This window comes from Cydia strobilella, chromosome 5 (assembly GCF_947568885.1).
Source record: "Cydia strobilella chromosome 5, ilCydStro3.1, whole genome shotgun sequence".
NCBI lineage: Eukaryota > Metazoa > Arthropoda > Insecta > Lepidoptera > Tortricidae > Cydia > Cydia strobilella.
Window position 1 is genome coordinate 22,958,855 of NC_086045.1, and position 25,150 is coordinate 22,984,004.

General features: G+C 44.1%; 1 pseudogene; it reads right to left on the minus strand.

Moving 5' to 3' along the window:
- Positions 1-15,448: 15,448 nt before the first annotated feature.
- On the minus strand, positions 15,449-22,052 carry LOC134741821 (cytochrome P450 6k1-like; annotated as a pseudogene).
- Between the last annotated feature and the right edge of the window lie 3,098 nt (positions 22,053-25,150).

Below are 25,150 nucleotides of genomic sequence, written 5' to 3' on the forward strand. Positions count from 1 at the left end.
TGTCAATGACTTGCAATTTGGCCGCGGACTCATTGCAGGAAAGTTTAAGAGCCCGTAGTCGATTTGAAAACGCGCGAAGATACGACTTTTACACAGTAACCGAACGCCGGCCGCTGCTTGAAATAACGCCACCGCCTAAACAGTATTGATACTTTCGCAACATTATGCGTCACCTTATAACTTTATTTAGGTTAAAATAAAACTTTCGGTAAATTTGATATAATCGTTTATTACTCTTAACAATTTACCTATGTATTCATATAATACATACAAATTATATAGCATGATGATAATGATTTGCACTAAGGTAATGTATATAATGTAAGGTAAGGTATATATATACATATATATATATATATAATCATCTTGCTCGCGTTATCCCAGCCTTTTTGCCACGGCTCATGGAAGTCTGCTGGGGTCCGCTTGGCAACTAATCCCGAGAATTGGCGTAGGCACTAGTTTTTACGAAAGCGACTGCCATCTGACTTTCCAACGTTCCAACCCAGAGGGGAAACTAGCCTTTTGTTGAAATTTGGTATACAGATAGTTTTCCCGGGGAAGGACATAGAATACTTTTTATTCAAGAACTCACCCTTTAAGGGGTATGAGGTATGGACATAGTTTGAGTCCTGGGGAAGGACATAGGATAGGTTTTACCCCAGAAACGGGGAGGGGGGGGGGTAATGGAAATTTGTATGGGATCCAATAAAACCGATTTGGATGGAATTTGATATTATGGAGATAGTCTTAATTGTTGGGAATGGTGTATAATAATTTTTATTTCCAGTCATCCTCTTCTCTTCTCCACTCTTTTAACACTCGCTCAACGTGTTGTTGGTAGTGTACGATAAATACTGCTCAAGACCTGGAGAACCTGGAGTGCTTCTGGGTGCAAAGGGTCAGGGGTAACACTCGCTCAACGTGCCGCTGGTAAAGTATGATGGGGAAAACTCAAGATCTGGAACACCTGGAGTGCTGCTGGACGCATTGGATCAGGGGTAAAACTCCTTTAATCTGAAGTTGGTAGAGTATGCTGTAGGCAGGTTAAGTTCTTCAAGACCTGGAACACCTGGAGGGCTGCCAGATGAAGCAGGCACCTGACCAGAGCTACCACACGTTTAACATGCAGTAGGTACTGGGGGTTAAAAGGGGGTGGAAGTTTTTATGGGGAAACAATAAATATCTGATAACAATTAATGAACCTGAGTCCACTAAGTAAAGCCAGGGTTCATCATCAGCTCTATCTTAGGTACTGCTCTCCCATTTGCTCATCAAGACGTGTCAGAAGACTAAAACAGCGTGTGCCTATATTGCACCAAACCTGAGTTCCACTAGGTATAGCCAAGGTTCAGCATCAGCTCCATCTTGGGTACTGCTCTCCTAATTGCTCATCAAGACGTGTCGGAAGACCAAAACAGCGTGTGCCTATGTTGCACGAAACCAGAGTTCCACTAGGTACAGCCAGGGTTCAGAATCAGCTCCATCTTGGGTACTGCTCTCCTAATTGCTCATCAAGACGTGTCGGAAGACCAAAACAGCGTGTGCCTATGTTGCACCAAACCTGCGTTCCACTAGGTACAGCCAGGGTTCAGCATCAGCTCCATCTTGGGTACTGGTCTCCTAATTGCTCATCAAGACGTGTCGGAAGACCAAAACAGCGTGTACCTATGTTGCACCAAACCAGCGTTCCACTAGGTACAGCCAGGGTTCAGCATCAGCTCCATCTTGGGTACTGCTCTCCTAATTGCTCATCAAGACGTGTCGGAAGACCAAAACCACCACCAATTTGTTTGCGCGGTTTATCGAAGGATGTTATACGGCAGCGACTATTCGCAGAAGAGGAGATCACATATTAAACATATTAATCGCGGTCTGCGCCGGTCCGTCACCGTAGACGCAAGCTCCTGATGACGCTACTCGGTACAGAGTGAAACATGTCGAGCGGTTTCGACTTAAAATACGTGAGTGACCCGTTATTAATATGTTTAATATGTCTGTGTCTCACGGAAGTTTTGTTGTACAGGAGATCACGTTCGAGAAAGCATACAAATTAGCCGTAACGATAGATTCGGCCGAGACGGAATAGGCGATTATGGAAAAGCGTGTAGACAACCATGGAGGAAGCACGGGTGTCTACCAGGTGGCCTCGAGCAGGGGGCGAGGGAGCTACGGTCACGGAGAAGCCGCCGGGGGACGGAGAGTCACGGGGGCTACGCGAGGTTGGGCAGGCGCAGGCGCCGGGCGCCGGCCGCGGGCGCGGCGCGCACGGCGGCGCAGCTGGCTGCAAGGCGTGCGGCGGCAGACATGACTCTAACACGTGCAAATTTAAGGCTTACGTGTGTCAGGTGTGCAACCGAGATGGACATGTGAAGAGGATGGGCCCGCGACTGCGCGAGGAACAGCTGTTCGCGTTGTATGACGGAGGCGCGGATGGGCAGGTGGCGTATGACGACAGCGAGGGAAGTGACGAGGTAGTTACCTATAACTATTCTATTGCTTTAAAGGACTTTAGTGCTTATCCGCCATATGTAATTATGGGAATGGGTTTATTATCCGCATCCGCATTAAAAAACAGACTTCATAATAATCATAAGATAATTTTTAACAAGCAGAAACGTCTGCGATCGATGCTATTAAGCTTAGAATAAATTTAAAAGTGGAAAAATTACCGCCTTGGGTGAGACTTGAACTCACGGCCTCTGGATCGATACTCCAGCGCTCTGCCAACTGAGCCACCAAGACCTCATCCATAGTCAGCAAATCTTCCCACTATATGGGTCTAGGGGACCCTAGCGACATCTACCGTAAGAGTGTTACACTTCTTAAACGGCCACCGGAGTTCCAAGTCATATTGGAAATTCACCAGTTACGATGTTCTACCCATTCTAAATAAATTTTTAACAAGCAGAAACGTCTGCGATCGATGCTATTAAGCTTAGAATTAATTTAAAAGTGGAAAAATTACTGCCTTGGGTGAGACTTGAACTCACGGCCTCTGGTGAATTTCCAATATGACTTGGAACTCCGGTGGCCGTTTAAGAAGTGTAACACTCTTACGGTAGATGTCGCTAGGGTCCCCTAGACCCATATAGTGGGAATCATAAGATAGTTTAATTTTTATTTTATTTTATTTATTTGGGAAACATACAGCACATAATAATACAATAAGGTAAAAGATATAGTAAGAACATAGGCCAAAAGAGTTTCCACTTATAGTTAATACAAAATTCCTTTGCTCCGAAAAAAAAAAGTACAATTATTAGGTATTTTGAATTTAAAGTTGAATTTAACAATAACATTGAGTAATATTCCACGAGCACGATTAAAAATATAACAAGCATAATTAGAATTTGGAAAATAACAAGCACAATTTTCAATTTAGAATTTGAAATCAAATAGGTACAATTACAATAACAATCATAACATTCATAACAATACAACACAAGATTACAATTTTATTACTAGCTACGAGTTAACGAAATTTGCCATTTTTTATATTTTTTTATTTTGTTTGATGACAGAAACAAATCTATTACACCTATGCTGGAACGAATCAATGTGTGAATATTTCTTATTGTATATATTGCATGCTCTTGCTAAAAATTTGTTGTTTACATATTTTTTGCGAGTGAATGGAACTGATAGTAAAGCGGTGGACCGTGTACGTTAGTTATTTTTAATCTGGATAGGTTAGGTGTAGGCCCTTCGTGTATTTAAGTAGTTACGAGCTGGTAACCAGTCGACGATGCCCCGCTCTCGCGGGGCTTCTACTTTCGCTCTGAGGGACGAAACAAACCTAACTAACCTATCCAGGTTAAAATGGATGGATATGGAAATTGATACAGGTTGCTGTATTTCTTGCATTAGTTATGATTGTTACAACTTTAGGGAATTTTAAATTAGACCCAAGTGATGTCTCAATGCGAGGTCAATGTTTAAAACAATTATTTGTTGATTTAATTATAACAACATTTAATAAATTGTAAAATAGGTAACAGAATGATAAGAATAAATAATTGATTTACATTTACATGGCATTTACAAGGAGACTATAAAAGCCGATTCGCAGCAACTAATATATACAATAGCATACATTTCCAAAAGATAAGATCATTGACAAACAATTACTCACAATTTTGACGTAGACAGCTACAAATAATAATTGACATCCACACACACACACACTCCATCAGCACACTTTAGTTACCATGGGCATAAGGAGTTGTCGCGATATATTTGGCCACTCACTGTTTGATTCCGTCTGTACAGCCCAAATGTAAGTAATAGATTACAACCAAAACTTCAGTGACCGTAAGTAAGGCTTCAATATCCTCAACTTTCAGGAGCATAGAAAAAATAAAAAATAAAATAAAAATCATTTATTCCGGACCACATAAATCCATAACAGGTTAGTCGACCATACAGGAACTACATGCAGGATCTTAAAACTATGTTAGATACAATTAATCACTTAACTTACTAGACATCTACATTTCATAAGATAGATAGGACTTTTATATTTCTACAATTTCTACATATGAAATACCGTGTCAAAGCGTTCCAGGTCCGACCGTCTTGATGGATTCCTTCTCTATCCTCTTGAACTCCATGGGCAAACCGTGCGCGGCTGCGGTTAAGGCGGACCGAGGATCAAGCTCATGCTGGTCGGAATTCTGGTGCACTTCGACAGTTCACCAGAAGTACAACAAAATTCTGACCAGCAGGAGCTTGGACAGGATCATGGATAGCACGACCTTGGCGTGAAGTTGGCCGGCTCTCAAACCTGTGAGGAACAAACATACTCGTATTGAATAACAAAACTTTACTTTATTTAACAAATCTGATAGGTTTTTCAGCAAGATTTTCCCGAACTGGGTGACTAATTTATTTTAAAAAGAGGCATTTCTAAAGCTTATTCTGTTATCGACAGCTAGTATTGGAATCTAGATTTATATATTAGGTGCAAGAGCAAGCATAAGAGGCCGGTGTCGATTTTAGTCGCAAAAATGTAAAATTGATAGATTTAGTCGGTGAAATTGTACACCTTTTGTTACCTTATTGAAATAACAAGTACGGGTTTCTATTAGCACGTCTTCTTATCTTACCTTTTATCAGATCAATTTTTTGAAAACAGACTTGCTAAATTAGTAATGTTGGCTTTACTGATGGACGTTTAGGTAAACGCGCGTAAAGCACTGATTTTGTCGCTCTTATTTGTAAATTTCGTAAAGTTTGGACGGCTAAACATGGTAATTTTGTATTACACATATCCTGTATTTGACGTTTATCAGACTACATTTTTATTATTATGACTTTGAAGTAGTGTAAATGAAAGTTAGACGAAATTAATTTTCTCCAGAAATTACTTCAAAACAAGTGACAATTTCTCTAAAAATCGACTTAATTTCAACATAATTTTGATACTTAAACAATCTACAACATTTGCTGAAACTATTCTTATACATCAATTTGTATAATTTACCACCATAAATTTTTGATGAATTTTTAAAAACTACCCCTACTTTTCATATATTACCAGTGACGCACGCTCGCGACCTCATTATTAAAAGGCAAGATGAGAAGACGTGCTAATAGAAACCAATACTTGTTATTTAGATATTACGTAACAAAACGTGTATAATTTCAACGACTAAATCTATCAATTTAAAATTTTTGCTCCAAAATCGACTACGGCCTCATAAGCGATTTTTTCATAGGGGTCAAATGTAGCTTGGGTCAAATGTCCGTCTACCTACTATTATTACATTAATAATATATATAGCTACATCCCCACTCATTTCTAATATACGCCTTTTATTTGGAAACTAGAAGGGTTACACCGAAAAAAAAAAAAGTATTGTATAGGGTTCAAAAAATGTAGGTCCAGAAAAATATGGATTTTTTGGACAAGTGGAAGACGAGGATTCCGCATAAGAGCACGCCGAAACGGTAAGACTTAGTGGGGGGGTGCTCGACCAAATGTCATAGAGGACCCTGGGCAGTTTCTGAAGCCGCCATTTTTTTTTCAAAATGGCGGATTCAAAATGGCGGCCAATTTTCAAAATGGTCCTAGCGCGCTGAAATTTCGGTCACGGAATCTCGGGGTCCCCTAGATTGGTATGGAAAAAAATTTTTTTGAAAAAATCCAAAATGGCGGAAAAAATGGCCACTTTTTTTTTGTATGGTAACTTTTAAACGGTGCTAGATAGGTGGGGGGTGCTCGACCAAATGTCATAGAGGGCCCCGAGAGAAGTACGACTGCATTTAAAAATTTTCAAAATGGCCGACTTTTTTTTTTTTTTTTTTTCAAGTTGGTCCGAGCGCGCTGAGATTTGGCATGCGGCGAGCCTCGGGGCCCGAGATTAGTATGTCGAAAAAATTTTTTGGAAAAATCCAAAATGGCGGCGGACAGAGGCAAAGTCAAATTTTCGAGTAGGTTAAGCGAGCCCGAAGGGCGAGCTGCAGGCCGGGAGGCCGAAGGCCGACCCCGCGACGGGCCGTCAGGCCCGGAGCTTCACCCCGAATGGCCAGGCGTGCCCAAACCCCAGTAATTTTGGGCGAGGCCGAAGGCCGAGCTGCGTTAAGGACGAACAAAGCAAAATCCTATACAAAAAGTGTGTTAAGCGAGCCCGAAGGGCGAGCTTCGGGCCGGGAGGCCGAAGGCCGACCCCGGCGGAGGGCCGAAGGCCCGGAGCTTTCACCCCGACTCCCAAGCGTGCCAACCCCAAGTAATTTAAAGCGAGGCCGAAGGCCGAGCTGCGTGAATGCAGTGCTCCCAAGCGTTCTACCAAGTCAACTGTGTTGATAAGCGAAGCCGGCGGGCCGAAGGCCCGACGGCGAAGCGTCGAGGCTAGCGAAGGCCGAAGGCCGAGCTCCGCGTAGGGCCGAAGGCCCGAAGCGTCACACGAGAGGGGGAAGTTGGAGCTTAAACACGACCCAATAGTGAAAATGTCTTAGACGAGCGAAACGGCGGGCCGAAGGCCGAAGGCCGTAGGCCCGACGTGAGCTTGTCAAGACATTTTTACGATTGGGTCGTGTTTAAGCTCCAACTTCCCGCTTACCGGCCAAAGCAGAACCAACCCTCCCCAAGTGTCTTAATAAGCGAAGCCGGCGGGCCGAAGGCCCGACGGCGGAGCGTCAAGGCTTGCGAAGGCCGAAGGCCGAGCTCCGCGTAGGGCCGAAGGCCCGAAGCGTCACACGAGAGGGGGAAGTCGGAGCTTAAACACGACCCAATAGTGAAAATGTCTTAGACGAGCGAAACGGCGGGCCGAAGGCCGAAGGCCGTAGGCCCGACGTGAGCTTGTCAAGACATTTTTACTATTGGGTCGTGTTTAAGCTCCAACTTCCCGCTTACCGCCCAAAGCAGAACCAACCCTCCCCAAGTGTCTTAATAAGCGAAGCCGGCGGGCCGAAGGCCCGACGGCGGAGCGTCAAGGCTCGCGAAGGCCGAAGGCCGAGCTCCGCGTAGGGCCGAAGGCCCGAAGCGTCACACGAGAGGGGGAAGTTGGAGCTTAAACACGACCCAATAGTGAAAATGTCTTAGACCAGCGAAACGGCGGGCCGAAGGCCGAAGGCCGTAGGCCCGACGTGAGCTTGTCAAGACATTTTTACTATTGGGTCGTGTTTAAGCTCCAACTTCCCGCTTACCGCCTAAATCAAAACCAACCATCCAAGTGTTTTAATAAGCGAAGCGGCGGGCCGAAGGCCCGACGCTGAGCTTCGAAACCCAGCGAAGGCCGAAGGCCGAGCTCCGCGTAGGGCCGAAGGCCCGAAGCGTCCCTTACGAATTCCCAAGCACGCGAGGCCGAAGGCCGAGCTGCGGGTATGAAGTGCTCGCATGCGGATCTTTTCTTTCTACCAAAAGTACAACTTTATTACTTTTTTCCATTGGAAAACAAAACTACTGCACCAACAACAACAACACAACAACAACACAACAACAACAGCACCAACAACAACACCTCAACAACTACAGCACCAAAAACAACAGCACCAAAACAACAGCACCAAAAACAACAAGACCAACAACAGCACCAAAACAACAACACCAAACACAACAACACCAAAAACAACAGCACAAACAACAACAACACGATGACCGCGGGGCCCTCGGGCCCCGCGCACCGCGCAAAAAACTAGTTAATAATATATATAGCTACATCCCCACTCATTTCTAATATACGCCTTTTATTTGGAAACTAGAAGGGTTACACCGAAAAAAAAAAAAGTATTGTATAGGGTTCAAAAAATGTAGGTCCAGAAAAATATGGATTTTTTGGACAAGTGGAAGACGAGGATTCCGCATAAGAGCACGCCGAAACGGTAAGACTTAGTGGGGGGGTGCTCGACCAAATGTCATAGAGGACCCTGGGCAGTTTCTGAAGCCGCCATTTTTTTTTCAAAATGGCGGATTCAAAATGGCGGCCAATTTTCAAAATGGTCCTAGCGCGCTGAAATTTCGGTCACGGAATCTCGGGGTCCCCTAGATTGGTATGGAAAAAAATTTTTTTGAAAAAATCCAAAATGGCGGAAAAAATGGCCACTTTTTTTTTGTATGGTAACTTTTAAACGGTGCTAGATAGGTGGGGGGTGCTCGACCAAATGTCATAGAGGGCCCCGAGAGAAGTACGACTGCATTTAAAAATTTTCAAAATGGCCGACTTTTTTTTTTTTTTTTTTTCAAGTTGGTCCGAGCGCGCTGAGATTTGGCATGCGGCGAGCCTCGGGGCCCGAGATTAGTATGTCGAAAAAATTTTTTGGAAAAATCCAAAATGGCGGCGGACAGAGGCAAAGTCAAATTTTCGAGTAGGTTAAGCGAGCCCGAAGGGCGAGCTGCAGGCCGGGAGGCCGAAGGCCGACCCCGCGACGGGCCGTCAGGCCCGGAGCTTCACCCCGAATGGCCAGGCGTGCCCAAACCCCAGTAATTTTGGGCGAGGCCGAAGGCCGAGCTGCGTTAAGGACGAACAAAGCAAAATCCTATACAAAAAGTGTGTTAAGCGAGCCCGAAGGGCGAGCTTCGGGCCGGGAGGCCGAAGGCCGACCCCGGCGGAGGGCCGAAGGCCCGGAGCTTTCACCCCGACTCCCAAGCGTGCCAACCCCAAGTAATTTAAAGCGAGGCCGAAGGCCGAGCTGCGTGAATGCAGTGCTCCCAAGCGTTCTACCAAGTCAACTGTGTTGATAAGCGAAGCCGGCGGGCCGAAGGCCCGACGGCGAAGCGTCGAGGCTAGCGAAGGCCGAAGGCCGAGCTCCGCGTAGGGCCGAAGGCCCGAAGCGTCACACGAGAGGGGGAAGTTGGAGCTTAAACACGACCCAATAGTGAAAATGTCTTAGACGAGCGAAACGGCGGGCCGAAGGCCGAAGGCCGTAGGCCCGACGTGAGCTTGTCAAGACATTTTTACGATTGGGTCGTGTTTAAGCTCCAACTTCCCGCTTACCGGCCAAAGCAGAACCAACCCTCCCCAAGTGTCTTAATAAGCGAAGCCGGCGGGCCGAAGGCCCGACGGCGGAGCGTCAAGGCTTGCGAAGGCCGAAGGCCGAGCTCCGCGTAGGGCCGAAGGCCCGAAGCGTCACACGAGAGGGGGAAGTCGGAGCTTAAACACGACCCAATAGTGAAAATGTCTTAGACGAGCGAAACGGCGGGCCGAAGGCCGAAGGCCGTAGGCCCGACGTGAGCTTGTCAAGACATTTTTACTATTGGGTCGTGTTTAAGCTCCAACTTCCCGCTTACCGCCCAAAGCAGAACCAACCCTCCCCAAGTGTCTTAATAAGCGAAGCCGGCGGGCCGAAGGCCCGACGGCGGAGCGTCAAGGCTCGCGAAGGCCGAAGGCCGAGCTCCGCGTAGGGCCGAAGGCCCGAAGCGTCACACGAGAGGGGGAAGTTGGAGCTTAAACACGACCCAATAGTGAAAATGTCTTAGACCAGCGAAACGGCGGGCCGAAGGCCGAAGGCCGTAGGCCCGACGTGAGCTTGTCAAGACATTTTTACTATTGGGTCGTGTTTAAGCTCCAACTTCCCGCTTACCGCCTAAATCAAAACCAACCATCCAAGTGTTTTAATAAGCGAAGCGGCGGGCCGAAGGCCCGACGCTGAGCTTCGAAACCCAGCGAAGGCCGAAGGCCGAGCTCCGCGTAGGGCCGAAGGCCCGAAGCGTCCCTTACGAATTCCCAAGCACGCGAGGCCGAAGGCCGAGCTGCGGGTATGAAGTGCTCGCATGCGGATCTTTTCTTTCTACCAAAAGTACAACTTTATTACTTTTTTCCATTGGAAAACAAAACTACTGCACCAACAACAACAACACAACAACAACACAACAACAACAGCACCAACAACAACACCTCAACAACTACAGCACCAAAAACAACAGCACCAAAACAACAGCACCAAAAACAACAAGACCAACAACAGCACCAAAACAACAACACCAAACACAACAACACCAAAAACAACAGCACAAACAACAACAACACGATGACCGCGGGGCCCTCGGGCCCCGCGCACCGCGCAAAAAACTAGTTAATAATATATATAGCTACAAAACCACTCATTTCTCATGTACCACTTTTATTTGGAAACTAAAAGGGTTACACCGAAAAAAAAAAAAGTATTGTATAGGGTTCAAAAAATGTAGGTCCAGAAAAATATGGATTTTTGGATTCGGCTCCTGGGTCAAAAAATGTCGGACGGCCCGGCCAAACGGTGAGAGCTAGGTGGGGGGTGCTCGACCAAATGTCATAGAGGACCCTGGGCAGTTTTTGAAGCCACCATTTTTTTTTCAAAATGGCGGATTCAAAATGGCGGCCGATTTTCAAAATGGTCCTAGCGCGCTGAAATTTCGGTCACGGAATCTCGGGGTCCCCTAGATTGGTATGGAAAAAAAAAATTTGGAAAAAATTCAAAATGGCGGAAAAAATGGCCACTTTTTTTTGTATGGTAACTTTTAAACGGTGCTAGATAGGTGGGGGGTGCTCGACCAAATGTCATAGAGGGCCCCGAGACAAGTACGACTGCATTTAAAATTTTTCAAAATGGCCGACTTTTTTTTTTTTTTTTTTCAAGTTGGTCCGAGCGCGCTGAGATTTGGCATGCGGCGAGCCTCGGGACCCGAGATTAGTATGTCGAAAAAATTTTTTGGAAAAATCCAAAATGGCGGCGGACAGGGGCAAAGTCAAATTTTCGAGTAGGTTAAGCGAGCCCGAAGGGCGAGCTTCAGGCCGGGAGGCCGAAGGCCGACCCCGCGACGGGCCGTCAGGCCCGGAGCTTCACCCCGAATGGCCAGGCGTGCATAAACCCCAGTAATTTTGGGCGAGGCCGAAGGCCGAGCTGCGTTAAGGTCGAACAAAGCAAAATCCTATACAAAAAGTGTGTTAAGCGAGCCCGAAGGGCGAGCTTCGGGCCGGGAGGCCGAAGGCCGACCCCGGCGGAGGGCCGAAGGCCCGGAGCCTTCACCCCGACTCCCAAGCGTGCCAACCCCAAGTAATTTAAAGCGAGGCCGAAGGCCGAGCTGCGTGAATGCAGTGCTCCCAAGCGTTCTACCAAGTCAACTGTCTTGATAAGCGAAGCCGGCGGGCCGAAGGCCCGACGGCAAAGCGTCAAGGTTTGCGAAGGCCGAAGGCCGAGCTCCGCGTAGGGCCGAAGGCCCGAAGCGTCACACGAGAGGGGGAAGTTGGAGCTTAAACACGACCCAATAGTGAAAATGTCTTAGACGAGCGAAACGGCGGGCCGAAGGCCGAAGGCCGTAGGCCCGACGTGAGCTTGTCAAGACATTTTTACTATTGGGTCGTGTTTAAGCTCCAACTTCCCGCTTACCGCCCAAAGCAGAACCAACCCTCCCCAAGTGTCTTAATAAGCGAAGCCGGCGGGCCGAAGGCCCGACGGCGGAGCGTCAAGGCTCGCGAAGGCCGAAGGCCGAGCTCCGCGTAGGGCCGAAGGCCCGAAGCGTCACACGAGAGGGGGAAGTTGGAGCTTAAACACGACCCAATAGTGAAAATGTCTTAGACAAGCGAAACGGCGGGCCGAAGGCCGAAGGCCGTAGGCCCGACGTGAGCTTGTCAAGACATTTTTACTATTGGGTCGTGTTTAAGCTCCAACTTCCCGCTTACCGCCCACAGCAGAACCAACCCTCCCCAAGTGTCTTAATAAGCGAAGCCGGCGGGCCGAAGGCCCGACGGCGAAGCGTCGAGGCTAGCGAAGGCCGAAGGCCGAGCTCCGCGTAGGGCCGAAGGCCCGAAGCGTCACACGAGAGGGGGAAGTTGGAGCTTAAACACGACCCAATAGTGAAAATGTCTTAGACGAGCGAAACGGCGGGCCGAAGGCCGAAGGCCGTAGGCCCGACGTGAGCTTGTCAAGACATTTTTACTATTGGGTCGTGTTTAAGCTCCAACTTCCCGCTTACCGCCCAAAGCAGAACCAACCCTCCAAGTGTTTTAATAAGCGAAGCGGCGGGCCGAAGGCCCGACGCTGAGCTTCGAAACCCAGCGAAGGCCGAAGGCCGAGCTCCGCGTAGGGCCGAAGGCCCGAAGCGTCCCTTACGAATTCCCAAGCACGCGAGGCCGAAGGCCGAGCTGCGGGTATGAAGTGCTCGCATGCGGATCTTTTCTTTCTACCAAAAGTACAACTTTATTACTTTTTCCATTGGAAAACAAAACTACTGCACCAACAACAGCAACAACAACAACTACACATCAACAACAGCACCAACAACAACAACACATCAACAACAGCACCAACAACAACACCTCAACAACTACAGCACCAATAACAACAACTACAGCACCAAAACAACAAGACCAACAACAACAACAAGACCAACAACAAAACAACAACAACAACAACAACAACAACACGATGACCGCGGGGCCCTCGGGCCCCGCGCACCGCGCAAAAAACTAGTTAATAATATATATAGCTACATTACGACTCATTTCTCATGTACCACTTTTATTTGGAAACTAGAAGGGTTGGACCAAAAAAAAAAAAAGTTTTGTATAGAGGGCGGAATTTGTAGGTCCAGAAAAATATGGATTTTTTGGACAAGTGGAAGACGACAAAAATGTTGGACGGCCCGGCTAAACGGTAAGACTTAGTGGGGGGGTGCTCGACCAAATGTCATAGAGGACCCTGGGCAGTTTCTGAAGCCGCCATTTTTTTTTCAAAATGGCGGATTCAAAATGGCGGCCAATTTTCAAAATGGTCCTAGCGCGCTGAAATTTCGGTCACGGAATCTCGGGGTCCCCTAGATTGGTATGGAAAAAAAAAATTTGGAAAAAATTCAAAATGGCGGAAAAAATGGCCACTTTTTTTTTGTATGGTAACTTTTAAACGGTGCTAGATAGGTGGGGGGTGCTCGACCAAATGTCATAGAGGGCCCCGAGAGAAGTTCGACTGCATTTAAAAATTTTCAAAATGGCCGACTTTTTTTTTTTTTTTTTTTCAAGTTGGTCCGAGCGCGCTGAGATTTGGCATGCGGCGAGCCTCGGGGCCCAAGATTAGTATGTCGAAAAAATTTTTTGGAAAAATCCAAAATGACGGCGGACAGGGGCAAAGTCAAATTTTCGAGTAGGTGAAGCGAGCCCGAAGGGCGAGCTTCAGGCCGGGAGGCCGAAGGCCGACCCCGCGACGGGCCGTCAGGCCCGGAGCTTCACCCCGAATGGCCAGGCGTGCATAAACCCCAGTAATTTTGGGCGAGGCCGAAGGCCGAGCTGCGTTAAGGTCGAACAAAGCAAAATCCTATACAAAAAGTGTGTTAAGCGAGCCCGAAGGGCGAGCTTCGGGCCGGGAGGCCGAAGGCCGACCCCGGCGGAGGGCCGAAGGCCCGGAGCCTTCACCCCGACTCCCAAGCGTGCCAACCCCAAGTAATTTAAAGCGAGGCCGAAGGCCGAGCTGCGTGAATGCAGTGCTCCCAAGCGTTCTACCAAGTCAACTGTCTTAATAAGCGAAGCCGGCGGGCCGAAGGCCCGACGGCAAAGCGTCAAGGTTTGCGAAGGCCGAAGGCCGAGCTCCGCGTAGGGCCGAAGGCCCGAAGCGTCACACGAGAGGGGGAAGTTGGAGCTTAAACACGACCCAATAGTAAAAATGTCTTAGACGAGCGAAACGGCGGGCCGAAGGCCGAAGGCCGTAGGCCCGACGTGAGCTTGTCAAGACATTTTTACTATTGGGTCGTGTTTAAGCTCCAACTTCCCGCTTACCGCCCAAAGCAGAACCAACCCTCCCCAAGTGTCTTAATAAGCGAAGCCGGCGGGCCGAAGGCCCGACGGCGGAGCGTCAAGGATAGCGAAGGCCGAAGGCCGAGCTCCGCGTAGGGCCGAAGGCCCGAAGCGTCACACGAGAGGGGGAAGTTGGAGCTTAAACACGACCCAATAGTGAAAATGTCTTAGACGAGCGAAACGGCGGGCCGAAGGCCGAAGGCCGTAGGCCCGACGTGAGCTTGTCAAGACATTTTTACTATTGGGTCGTGTTTAAGCTCCAACTTCCCGCTTACCGCCCAAAGCAGAACCAACTTTCCCCAAGTGTCTTAATAAGCGAAGCCGGCGGGCCGAAGGCCCGACGGCGGAGCGTCAAGGCTCGCGAAGGCCGAAGGCCGAGCTCCGCGTAGGGCCGAAGGCCCGAAGCGTCACACGAGAGGGGGAAGTTGGAGCTTAAACACGACCCAATAGTGAAAATGTCTTAGATAAGCGAAACGGCGGGCCGAAGGCCGAAGGCCGTAGGCCCGACGTGAGCTTGTCAAGACATTTTTACTATTGGGTCGTGTTTAAGCTCCAACTTCCCGCTTACCGCCCAAAGCAAAACCAACCCTCCCCAAGTGTTTTAATAAGCGAAGCGGCGGGCCGAAGGCCCGACGCTGAGCTTCGAAACCCAGCGAAGGCCGAAGGCCGAGCTCCGCGTAGGGCCGAAGGCCCGAAGCGTCCCCTACGAATTCCCAAGCACGCGAGGCCGAAGGCCGAGCTGCGGGTATGAAGTGCTCGCATGCGGATCTTTTCTTTCTACCAAAAGTACAACTTTATTACTTTTTTCCTATGGAAAACAAAACCACTGCACCAACAACAGCAACAACAACAACAACTACACATCAACAACAGCACCAACAACAACAACAACACATCAACAACAGCACCAACAACAACACCTCAACAACTACAGCACCAATAACAACAACTACAGCACCAAAACAACAGCACCAAAAACAACAAGACCAACAACAAAACAACACCAACAACAACAACAACAACAACACGATGACCGCGGGGCCCTCGGGCCCCGCGCACCGCGCAAAAAACTAGTTTGTCTTATATAGGTGACACCCTCTGAAATTGCAAGCGTCTATTGCCGCGGTAAGTGCTTACTAAAAGGTGGTCTTGCAGATGTGATGTAAATGCGTGCTCTTTTAAACACTGGCTTCTGCTTCTTCTGGCTGTAAAAACAGGTGTTAATAATTTAGTTCATGGTACTTTACCTACACACATTCTGGGTCCAGCTCCGAAGGGGCGGGGGAGGGAGGGGAAGGGGTAGCTTCGATGAAGGCAGGCACATTCCTGACGCGTACAGCCGTACATACTATGTACGCATCAGGAATGTGCCTGCCTTCATCGAAGCGGCTCGGGTCATATGCGTCCGAATTATCGAAGTGCTTGGGGTCTCCTTGCAGTCCATACAGCGAGACGTAGATAGCAGTTCCTTTCTCTATTAAGTATTATGTTGGTGCCAGGAATCTGGGGAAATAAAAATTGTCTATTTTGTGCTACTGTCACCATAATTGCTTTCTATATGAACCTTCCTGTCTGAGCTTTTAGACTAGCATTGATTGGGCTCTATCAGAAAAACCTGTATTGCGGACACTATGGTAGTGGAAGTGGTATTAAGGTTTTACGTACCCTTCATAGGTCCATCCGTGCTCCTTGACGGCCTGCTGGATGTCCTCGCGGGCTCGTTGCTGGATGGCCGGGTGTCGTGCCAGCTCCATTTGCTTAGTTTGGGGCTAGATTGATCTGTGTAAGATGTCCCCCAATTTTTTTATTTTTTTTTATTATTATTTTTAGTTTGCACAGCGTTGGGGGCAGGCTGATCGTTCGGTAGTTATTGATGTCTGTGGGTCTCCCTTTTTGTATATAATGGTTATTCGTGATTCTGCCCAAGTTTTTGGAATCTCTTCAATCTCTAGAATTTTATTGAACAACATTGTGATATGTTCCAATAATACATTTTTTCCAAGATTTAGGGCCTCGTTAGGAATGTTGTCTGGCCCTGGGCGTTTTTCTTTCTTCAGTTTATCGATTTTCTGTATAATTAAAAGATAATATTTTATCAACTTTGTGCAATATTTTTTGTACTCTATTTCGTTATTGTGCGTGTTATGGTAGAGCTCCTGGTAGAAGTCTGAGGCAATGTTTATTAGATCCTCTTGTTGTATGGACTTTATTTGTTTGCGTGCGAGTTTTCAGCGTAGGAATCGATGTTTTTAGGGTTCCGTACCCAAAGGGTAAAAACGGGACCCTATGACTAAGACTCCGCTGTCCGTCTGTCTGTCCGTCTGTCACCAGGCTGTATCTCGTGATCTGTGATAGCTAGACTCCTAGACAGCTGAAATTTTCACAGATGATGTATTTCGGTTGCCGCTATAACAACAAATACTTTTTATCGTTGTGAAAAAGGCTTCGTTGGGCACCAGCCATTTTGATTATGTCATTCTTGAGTTTGTCAAAGCAAGTATTTCGGAGACAATAATTGTTTTCAAATCCTCCCTTGACAACTACATATTATTTGCGTTCAATCTTATCTTTGGTAATCAAGTAACAATAATCAATCATTGCTATCAATCAATCTTTGCTATCAATAATAGTAAATTATCAGTTTAGAGTACATATTAGAGTTTTGAATGATTCACGGTTAGTCACGGTCTATATCCCGGTCAATATAAGTCTACTTTTACATAACTGTGAGAAATTTTCGTAAAGCCAACTATCTTTTTTCTTTTTTTTTTTATTACAAGGAGATAAAACAGAAGCATACAAGTGAAGAACAATATAGACAAAATATACATAACTATTATAGATTATGTTGTTTCCTTAAGCATATCTCACCGAGAACATAAGTGGTATTAGAATGTAAACCTAGCAACATGCGACACTTAACTATTCTAATTACAACAACTACATTAAATTCATATTTATGATTTATGAATGTTATGATCTAAAACTACTTATCTATTTTTTATATAATTTTGTGACAGCAGCCTTGAATGAGGCACGAGAGCATGAGAATAAATCTACATTACAAAGTAGCTGGTTGTGGTGGTCGCAAATTATATGTAAAGGAGCCCGTTTGCCTGCGTTAGAACGCGTAAGCGGTAAACTAAATAAGTGTTTGGACCTGGTCAACTTCTGCGGAGTGCGAAACTGTAAGGCCGCGAGAAGCTGCGGGCAGTCTACATCGGCTACGCAGATATTGCGCAGCATCACTGCGTCAGCAACGGCTCGTCGGTTCTCCAGAGACAGCATGTTAAACTTGATCAAAAGATCAGCGTATGAACAACGCGGACTCTTCATTTTAAAATTCAAAAAGCGAAGAAATTTATTCTGCACCATTTCTATTTTATCTACGTAAATTTGGTAGTATGAGTTCCACGCTACTGAAGCATACTCAAGATATGATCTTACCAGTGATTGATACAGTAGAATAAGAGTGTCCTGCTTTTTGAACGGTTTAGATGTACGTATTATGAAGCCGAGCATTTGGTACGCTTTTTTTACAACGCTGTCTACGTGAACATCAAGAGTTAATTTAGAGTCTAAGTGCATACCTAAATCACGTATACTTTCAGTAGTTTCCAGGCGGTGTTCATTTATGTGATATGAGTTATGAATTATGTATTTCTTTTTTGTGAATATCATATGTTTACATTTGTTGAAAGCTAGAAATAATTTATTCCTTTTGCAATAGTCATAAAGCTTATTTAAATCATCTTGTAGTAAGATGGTGTCTTCATGACATTGCACCCTTTTATAGATTTTGAGATCGTCAGCATATAACAAGATGTGACTATGTTCGAAGCAGGATGAGATATCATTAATAAATACAACAAATAACAGGGGCCCCAAAATTGACCCCTGGGGCACGCCAGACGTTACGGCTGTAGGTGACGATGTGAACCCATTCACTACAACAAATTGGGTGCGATTCTGTAAGTATGAGGCAAACCACCTAAGAAGGTTCCCTTTTATACCGTTGTAGGATAGCCTGTTCAAAAGTATCAGATGATCCACTTTATCAAAAGCTTTCTGGAAGTCTGTATATATTGTATCAACTTGCTGTGTCTCATCTAAAGATCGAAAGAGGTAATCGGTAAAAAGAATGAGATTAGTAGATGTGGATTTACCTGTAACAAAACCATGCTGCTCAACCAGTATCAAGTTTTTAACAGACTCATAAACCCGGGAGTGAACTATTTTTTCAAATACGACAAGATTGATATAGGGCGATAATTTTGAATATTTTCTTTCGGGCCAGACTTGTGGATAGGGGTCACGTTTGCTACATTCCATCTCCGGGGGAATACTCTATCTTTCAAGCATTTATTAAATATGAGCTGTAGCGGTAGAGCCAGAGCAGGACTAGTTCTTTTTACGAAAACTGGGCTGAGTAAGTCGGGGCCTGGACCTTTATTAGCATCAATTTTATTAAGGGCTGAACGTACTTCGTCGATTGATAATGTAATACTAGACAATACATTAATAGAGTTACTGTCATATCCACTTCTTTATTCCCTTATCTCACAGGTAGACTGGTCAAGGCTATATCTTATAGATAACTTAGAAGAGGCGGTAGATTTTCTATACAATGAGATCAATGATATAATGGAGACATACTATGTGACATGAGCTTTATTCCTCGATAGTTGTTGCAATCCTGTACATTACCCTTATTCTTAAAAACGGGCACCAGTGAACTGTTGCACCATGATTCCTCAGGGATTGCCTCTTTTTGTACCTCCTACTACAATAATTTTGATAAAACTTCATGAGGTTTCAGGTGAGGGTGAGGTAGGTTTTTCTCGTCACGATCGAGTGCAACTAGCCCTTAACTTAGTTAATACAAAATACAAATAATTACATAATACTTAGCAAGTACGTAATTACTAGATGGTGTTTTGGTATTTAGTTCCAACTTATAAGTACACAAATGAAAAAAAACCTACCTCTCGTCGTGTGGCAATCTATGAAACTTTAAATCCTTCTGGGATTTCGATGTCGAATTACATCCGTACACATAACAGTTTGTGCGCACCATTATAGAATATGTATAATTATTACTAATAATTATGTAGTGATGATAATTGAAGTAAAAACACGGCCGCGTCTGCCCTTCGCGCTCAGTACCACAAACTAAGCGAGTTTGTGGTCGGCTGGTCGGCCCGCGCCGCCTGCCTCCCCGCGAGTTCCCCTTCGTTGCTCTGCGTAAGTACATTTGTCGCGCTACTGGTCACCTCGAGGAACCACCGTCATCTTGGAAAATGTGTACCATCTTGGAGAATTTTGCATTCTACTCGGAATCTAAGTTCTCTGTGACTATATTAAAGCCGATTAAATTTTACATAAAATGTCTTCGACACCTTTGCGGAAAAAATACATGTTCTTAGAGAAAATTGGAGAATTTGGGGTTCACTGCAATGTGCCCCTGTGAAATTGTGTTCATTGTTAAATAAATATAATTATGTTAATTTAATAATATTTATTGTCATATTTAATAAATATTTTAATTTTTTTTTTTTTTTAATTACTCGCTGAATCCATTTTTAGCGTTTATACTTACCAAGGGGACACTCTCTTAATAGGAAACTTAGAGGATTTTTTCAAATGACGTATTGGTAGATTGCTCTTGCCCTTCACAACCTGTTTACCAAAAATCCGTCCACTATCCTACGCTACAGGGTGTATTTAGAGTAGGTACACCCTGTAGTCTAGGATAGTGGACGGATTTTTTCAAATGAGGTACTGTAAACAGGTTGTGAAAGGCAAAAGCAATCTACCAATACGTCCATTTGAAAAAATCCATCCACTATCCTAAGTTAACTGCATTGCAGTTGCAGTGTACTGCATTATCAGTGCTTAAACCCATTACCCTACTTCCTGTCGTTAAGTCGCAGTCGAGTAAAATGTTGATACATACAAATGAATAAACAAAAGTGGAATTCATATCCCTCCAAGTTTCCTATTAAGAGAATGTCCAGTGGAACAGTATAGGCGGTAAATCTGGATTCATCAAGTATTTTCTCTAAGAACATGTATTTTTTCCGCAGATTTTTTGTGTAGAATTTAATTGGCTTTAATGATGCCTTACATCATATTGCCATAGATGACTTAGATTCCGAGTAAAATGCAAATTTTCCAAGATGACGGCGGTTCCTCGGAACCCCAAATGTCAAATAGTGTGGACAAGAAAAAGAGACCTTTTATTAACATACATACCAAATTTCAGGACTTAGGTTAGTCCTAATCCATTTTGGTTCCGCGGTCCGTTCGTGCTCGGGTTTCGATTATCTATCAACTCGTAAAGTTTAGTTAATCATACTACTCGTAACACTTACATTTGGAAAAAGTTTTATGCCAATATACTGGATTATGAATTCTTATTTATTTTCTTCTTCTTATTTATTTGCACAGAATATAACAGGAATTACTTCAGACCTTTATAATAGATAAGCAAAAAATGACAACATTCTCAATTGCGACGTGGTCAAAATTTTAACTAACAATGCGATTTATCAGTACGGTTTTTACTATTATTTTTAGTCGCTTTTGGCGACATGTTTCGGATTCTTTGGGAATCCATCCTCAGGCACGAGTGTCCGCGGCGGTTGTACGTCGTGCACTGAATATTGAATATTAACTCTCACGATAGTTTGTGCGACAATGCGATTGATTACGTCATTTACGTCGCAGTTTAGGCCAAGCGCATTAAGAAGATATAGAGGGAAATGCTAGGAACAAAATTTTTGGCTTCGTAGCTTTGTTTGGACTAGTTAGGAGATGAACATATCAAAAGTCCCCGACCGTAACCCTGGTGCTGGAGGGGAGTGGGGTGTTTGAAGGTTCAATTTTTCGGTTTATCGATTATATCTCGGAAACTATGCGTCTGAGCGACATGGCCACTTATACAAAATGAAAAGTGATTTAATTTGTTGCAAGTTTTATTAGGTCAAGTTTTTGTTTTTGAGATATCCGCTCTTGAAGGATTATTTAGGGCTCTCATTTTTATCTTGATTATCTACATCAGTGAAGCTGCTAGGCCGGGTTTGGGTACGTTTTCGTATAAATCGGGGGTGCTGAATTCATTTATGGTATCAACATTGACACCTTTCCGAAGTAAAAACATATAAACTTTAAACAAATAACTTTTTTTTAACTCCTCTTCACGCTTAAACCGCTGAACCGATTTAGTTGAAATTTGGTGAATAGATGTTTAAAGTCCCGAAACACTTTAGGCTTCAACTTCAACTCACACAGTAACTAATAGTGAACAGCGCACTCACCAGCCTGCGTGAACTCAGCGTCGGGGTTGTTGAACGAGTCCGTCGGGGTCCCGACGCCACGCTGCCGATCAGGTCCGTTGCGTACTTGTAGCTCAGCTCCTGCGCGTCCAGCACCGGCTCCGTCAGCCCCTGCTTCTTGACGTACTCCACCATGGACTCTCCCGTCTTCAACATATGCGGGAGCATCTGCTTCAGCTTCGCCTTCCTCAAAGTCGGAGATATCTTCTGCCTCAAATAACGTCCCAGCGAAATTTCTGTCGGAGAACTTTTGTCGGAGGTCTTTGATCAGTAGATATTTTCTGGATGAAGTTTGGGTCCCGGAGCAGGAGAAGATGTAGAAGCCGACGAAAGGTGCGTCTCTCCGGGCCCGGAGGTACAGCGTCCCGAGGTGCCATCCCGGGGCCGAGCGAAACAGAATTCTTTCTTTAAAGTCCCCGAACAGCCAGTAGGACAGTTTTTGGCGGCAGTAGACGTAAACGCATGCTGCGATGGTGACAACACTCGCTGCTAAGACGGTGTATAACGAGTCCATGGTGGAAGTGAATAGTGATTTTTACCTATGCGATCTACGCCATATACAGCTGACGGGAAAACGTTATCTAGTCAGATGCCGTGCTAACAATATATCTATAGTTGATAATATTGTCTTCGGTTACCGCGATAGTTACTCATGGAATAAAACTATGAAATCGGATTACGCGATATAATCCGTTTTCATAGTTTTATTTCAATATATAGTTGGTCAAACCAATTTCTTAGTAAATAAGAACAAAAAAACTATAGTTATCCTTTTCTTTTGGGTCGAAATGAGACAGTCCTTGGACAAACTATACCGTGAGACAATCCGAAAAAAAGTTTCACTTGCATCGTGGTTTCATAAAACCGCACAATTACTTTTTTTTCTTAAGAACAACTATGCAATGGTAACACCGTGATAAATTTATTTTCGTCCAGTTCGAATATGACTGGCGTTTAAACTACCTATATAGGTATAGTGCACTGCCTTATGGGAATATAGTTCAGATCCGGAAACCGCTTTCACTTTTAGTATGTTAATGGGCATGGTACTGGGCCTCCAAGACTGCCGGGAGACAGCGGCGCCGGCCATCTACTTCAGCGGAATGACGTCATCAAAATTACTCCCGCCTGGTTGCTAATATTGCATATTGCACCCCAACTATGCATTGCACATACACGTGTGGGGTATTAAATGAAAGCCAATTAAATGTTCCATGTTTTATTTCTACACTGTGTACCAAAATATACAACAGTTTAAGAGAAACTTACAAAGAAATCGAAATAATGTAAAAAAATATTCGATTATTTGGGTTTTACAACCAAACCAAAAGTCGGACCTTAAAGTAATGTACTATAACATTAAAGATGACGTTTCAAACCTCACACTGATATCATAAAAATCAAAATCTGACCAAAAATTAGGAAATTATGATCAAAATGTAGGTATTTGCTAGAACAAATGCATTATACGTATGCTACATGTAATGAAAAGTTATTAAATGTATTATGATTCATCTATACATTGTTTGCAAAAAAAATGTATGGTTTAAGAGCTATAAACAAAGAAATACCACTCTTTATGAAAAAAATAGTTGCATGTCAAATTTATAGCTAAACTAAAAAAGTTAATAAAATGTTGCGTATATTATTACAAATAACAGTTATTCTGGTTTAGGTTACCGCTTAAATTTTAGATTTCCATTAAAGACTAAGAAAGTTATGCAAAAAGAACTACAGCGCGCCAACAATTCTACCTACAACGATTATCCAAAGTCCAAAGTACTTAGTCTTTCTACATCGTTCGCTAATCGCTAAGATAATTTAGATATAAAATTGAGACGTGATTTCTGTGGAAGCATTTTCGAATTCGGTGACGCAAGTTGATTACCGCTTAAATTTTAGATTTCCATCAAAGACTAAGAAAGTTATGCAAAAATAACTACAGCGCGCCAACAATTCTACCTACAACGATTATCCAAAGTCCAAAGTACTTAGTCTTTCTACATCGTTCGCTAATCGCTAATCGCTAAGATAATTTAGATATAAAATTGAAACGTGATTTCTGTGTAAGCATTTTCGAATTCGGTGACGCAAATTGATTTCAGTGCCTGCACATGATTTCACTGTATTTAGGGTTCCGTACCTCAAAAGGAAAAGATGGAACCCTTATAGGATCACTCGTGCGTCTGTCTGTCTGTCTGTCTGTCCGTCTGTCACAGCCTATTTTCTCTGAAACTACTGGACCAATTAAGTTGAAATTTGGTATACATATGTAAGTAAGTTTGTGACCCGAAGACGGACCTGTAACGTAAACAAATTAATTTTAAACATCTAAATCTAATCTAAAATTTAAGAAAAATTACACAAAATAGATCTTTACCTATAGATCACAGGAAAACCTATTAGAAATGTGCAGCCAAGCGTGAGTCGGACATAATTATTTCGTTTTTGATCCAACCCCTGCGGGTTTTTTAAAGACATTTCACGCACGTTTCAGTTTCACATAAAAAATACATTGTTTAAATTGTGTAATGTACGGAACCCTTGGAACGCGAGTCCGACTCGCACTTGGCAGGTTTTTTTTAATCTCAAATATCTTACAAACTATTATATTCTAATGGAGGCCGCCACTACCAATATTTTTATACCTATTAATAATAAGAAATCTGTCTCTAGTTTTGTTCTCTGAGATTTGGCCTAAAACTAGGGATTTTTGAATGATTCACGTTTAGTTTTACTAGACTTATATTGACCGGGATATAGACCGGGCTCGGGAGGTCATAAATAATACAAAAGGTAATCACGGTCTATTGACCGGGATATAGAGTCTATATCCCGGTCAATATAAGTCTAGTGATAATTCTAGGGATTTACAGGGCAAGCTATGCTGGCGCCATCTGTAAAATACTTCGACCGGTCTACCCCATTATGCACGTTGCGCGTACAAAAGAGATAGCAACAACGGGTCAGTGTACAAAAATCCTTGTGATAAGCGTACTTATTTTCTTTAATCTATATTAAACACAGCCATAACTAAAAAAAATATCAACAACAACCACTGATTGCAAAAACAATTTTCACATCTATTCGAAAAAGGGCTTTTCTTCCCCGCTAGGAGGGATCAAAGTGGCACTTTTCTGTTCTAGGTCATAGTTTTTTTTCTTTTTTGTACAATTTTTTTTGTTAAATATTATATTGGAACATAACAATTTCCTCATAAAAATAAATAAAATAAAATAAAATAAAATGCATTTATTTCAGACGAATAAGTGTCCATAGTTTGTTAGTACCAAAAATACTTAAAATAATACTTAAATAACTATATTATATCAACTATAAATAACTATATTAGTATCATAGGTGATGTGAAAAACAGTATGTGTCACATGGTAGCAAAATTATTTCCACCATGGGCGTTAACACTTGAATCCCTCACTACGCTCAGGATTATATTTTAGAATCCCTCGCTACGCTCAGGATTCAATTGAATAATTCTATAATTATAGAATCATTCGCTTCGTTCTGGAATCTATGCCCTCGCCGTAAATATATATGTCATTTTGCTCCCTTGTGACACAATCTACTATTAAATCTTTTCTCACATTGCATACG